Here is a 3115-nt window from a genome sequence, read left to right as displayed (position 1 = left end):
AAGAAATGGAAAATTATTTGTTGATGATAACATGTATGCTGATGTGCTTGATTGAACCAATATACAGTGTAATCTGGATGGAAAATCTCATTTTGCATGTTGTAATGATGTACAGTGAATGAATGTAAATAAATAAATTTAAATAAAATAAAAAATAAATAAATAAATAAATAAAACCAATATAGTCTACTCAGGAGAATTATCCAAAGGTAGCATTAACTCAGTTTTATGTACATTATTCAAGCAGTGATTACTATAATTAAAAATTATAAAAACAAAAATATTACCAGAAATTTGGCATCACTATTCTCAAGAATTAACAGAGGAGTTTTAGTTGTTGGGCCAAGTAATAATAGACTATTCAATAGATTTAGGCTTTCTGTTTGATAACCAAGGCAGTGGTTGCAGTGTTCTTATAACATTGTGTGATGCTTATTGTATTAGCCTACTCAGGATGCCACAACAACACACCAAAGTCTGAGGAACTTCAACAACAGATACATTTTTAAGAGTCCAGAGGCTGAAAATCCAAACTTGGTTTCTTACGGGACTCTTTTTTCCCTGCCTTATAGGTGGCCACTTTCCTACTGTTTCATTATATGCTTTTTTCTGTGCACATACACAAAGCGTAAAAAAGACTAATAAATATTGTGTGGCTGAAAAGAAGGATGCTGATTTAACAAAAACCTAAAAATATAGAATTTTTTTAACTGAGTAATGGATCAAAATGGGAGAATTTTGAGGTGCATGCTAAAAACAATGTCTAAACTCTCTTGAAGAGACTTTAAGTAGAAATATGAACGCTAAAGGCTATTCTGGTTAGAGCTGGGAAAGAAGAGTCAATAGCCAAAGAGAAAACATCAATTGTATTAAAGAAAACATATACAACATAAACAGAATATTGATAAGAATATGAGCATTAAAGTAATTCTGGTGAGATCTCAGATTGAAAAAAGAAACATTATTGAAAATGGGAGGAAAGAAAATTTTTGTTATAAAGTGACAACTAACTTAGCTGAATTGTGTTTTAATAGATGGAGAAAAGTAGAATTTATGATGAAGCTGAATATTAGCTGAGTAATTTCTAAATAAAATGTTGAAAGTATGGCCTGATTTCTCCCTACTAGTTATATTAAAATATGAAAAGATAAAGACTTGAAACAATTTTTAAACCAAAAAGGGACTAGACTTTAAAATTTAGAAAATGAACAGCCTATTCTTATTGCAAAAATGTGAACACATTTTGAAAAGCTCACCAAAGTTGTGGCTGAATAAGGATTTTTTTTTTTTTTAGCTTTTTCTTCATTAGTTTTTAGCTTTCCCCTGGTGTTCTATTTTTTTTATTGTTTTTCCTAATTAGTTATTATCCTCTAGGACTTTTTCAGAGATAGTTTTAGAAAGTTTGTGAAAGAAGAATTTCTTCATCCCAAGGCTGGCATATTTCTATGAAAAATCACTTTCCCTTCTGTATTGTTTACCTTCTTTTCCATTCATGTTCTTGACTTCTTTTCAGGCCATTCTGTCATCTGTTCAATGTTCTTGGCATTTAAAGCTATCTTTTTAGACAAAATAGATTCTTTAGTACTATTCTCTTGTCCTAAATATATAGTTATCTTCTTGGGAGATGGGAATTCAGAATTTATGATAAAAACATCCTCTACCAAACTGATACTGCATTCATCATAAGGCTCAAGATTTATTGCCTTATCTTCTGCTACTGGCTCTTCAGTAGGAGAAATGGATCCATCATCATCCTAATATTTCTATCTATGACTATAAACACCATTTTTTAGATTGTGACCAAAATTCATTTTCAGGGATTCCTTAAGGTGGTGTTCGTATTTGAGTTTTCCAACACAGTTAAAAAACCCTTCTGGCCACAGCTTGCTCAAAGGTTAAAATTTTCCTCCATAGTAATGGTTTTCCTGCACTCACTGATTCTATAAATGCTAACTCATGTCCTCTGTCTCTAACTCATTTCTTATCTATTTGTGGCCTTCTGGTATTTCTCCTTCCTTTGGATCTTTGTGTTGGGTTGAATTTCCGTTCTTTTTCTTTCAAAAATGGCTTTTAAAGTCAATGGTTTTGGTTAAAAAGGGGAGTCACTTGATGAATCTTCTTTAGCATTTTGAGGTGAAAAGATGCATTTTTTAATTGTTTTTTTTTTTTTTTGCCTCCATTTAGATGAGGAAGGAACTCATTTTCTGCTAAACAAGTTGCTACCAGACCAAGAGCTATCACTTTGATTTTTAGATTCTACAGTTGAATCAAATGTCCTGTAATCAGGTGAATCCATTTCTGACATAGACTTCAAATCCCTCCCAAGATTATTTGTGCATAAGTTTCTCTTTGCTAACCATGAGAGACGAACAGCTGGATAATGACTCTTAAAGATATTATACACAGGTTCAATCAGCCATTTTAGACTAAGACAAGAATAAAAATAAAATTAAACCAGCAGGGACACTGCCAAATCAGAATAAAGGCAAATGGGAAAACAGGATAGAAAGCGAGAAGGCTATTGGATTTCTAAGATGCAAAAGAACTGACCATGGAGATATGTATTAATATCAGTGAATTCCTAAGGAAATTCCGAGATCACCAGGGCCATCATTCACACCATAGTCTCAGGGAGCAAGGCTACTTCCTCCTTAGACTCAGGTGGTAAGACCTCTCTCCTTGTTTTAGCAGGCTAGGATGCCACCACTGAGTGCCTCGGGAGCAAGTCTACTGACCAAGGATGGAGCCTTCATGCAGATTTGCTGTGAAAGAGCAATCTTTGCAAAGCTGCGTGGTGGAGCCACTACAAACTGCTACTAAGAAGGGATGCACCACCAGAGCCATGAGGGGAATGCTGTTGCAGTGGGCTGGAAGACACAAGCTAATGAGGATGATTTATTTATTTATTTATTTATTTATTTATTTATTTATTTATTTATGAGAGAGAGATTTAGGTTATAGGGCATATGTGCCCACCAGGCAGACAGAAAGAGAGACAAAAATTGAGAACTTTCCCCCCATCCCAGGGAGGATGGCTATGCTGCAATCCCTTTTCCTCCATTTTTCTCTCAGGATTTTGGGAATGTACACACACACATGCCAGGAGTGACTTTTA

General features: G+C 34.2%; 1 pseudogene; it reads right to left on the bottom strand.

Annotated features, from left to right (window-relative positions):
* Window positions 1-1490: 1490 nt before the first annotated feature.
* LOC114010138 (TATA box-binding protein-associated factor RNA polymerase I subunit D pseudogene) lies at window positions 1491-2844 on the bottom strand (annotated as a pseudogene).
* Between the last annotated feature and the right edge of the window lie 271 nt (window positions 2845-3115).

This window comes from Tupaia chinensis, unplaced genomic scaffold (genome assembly GCF_000334495.1).
Source record: "Tupaia chinensis unplaced genomic scaffold, TupChi_1.0 Scaffold137991_1, whole genome shotgun sequence".
Taxonomy (NCBI): Eukaryota; Metazoa; Chordata; class Mammalia; order Scandentia; family Tupaiidae; genus Tupaia; species Tupaia belangeri.
Note: the sequence above shows the minus strand (reverse complement) of the source record. Positions and strands in the feature narration are given on the sequence as shown.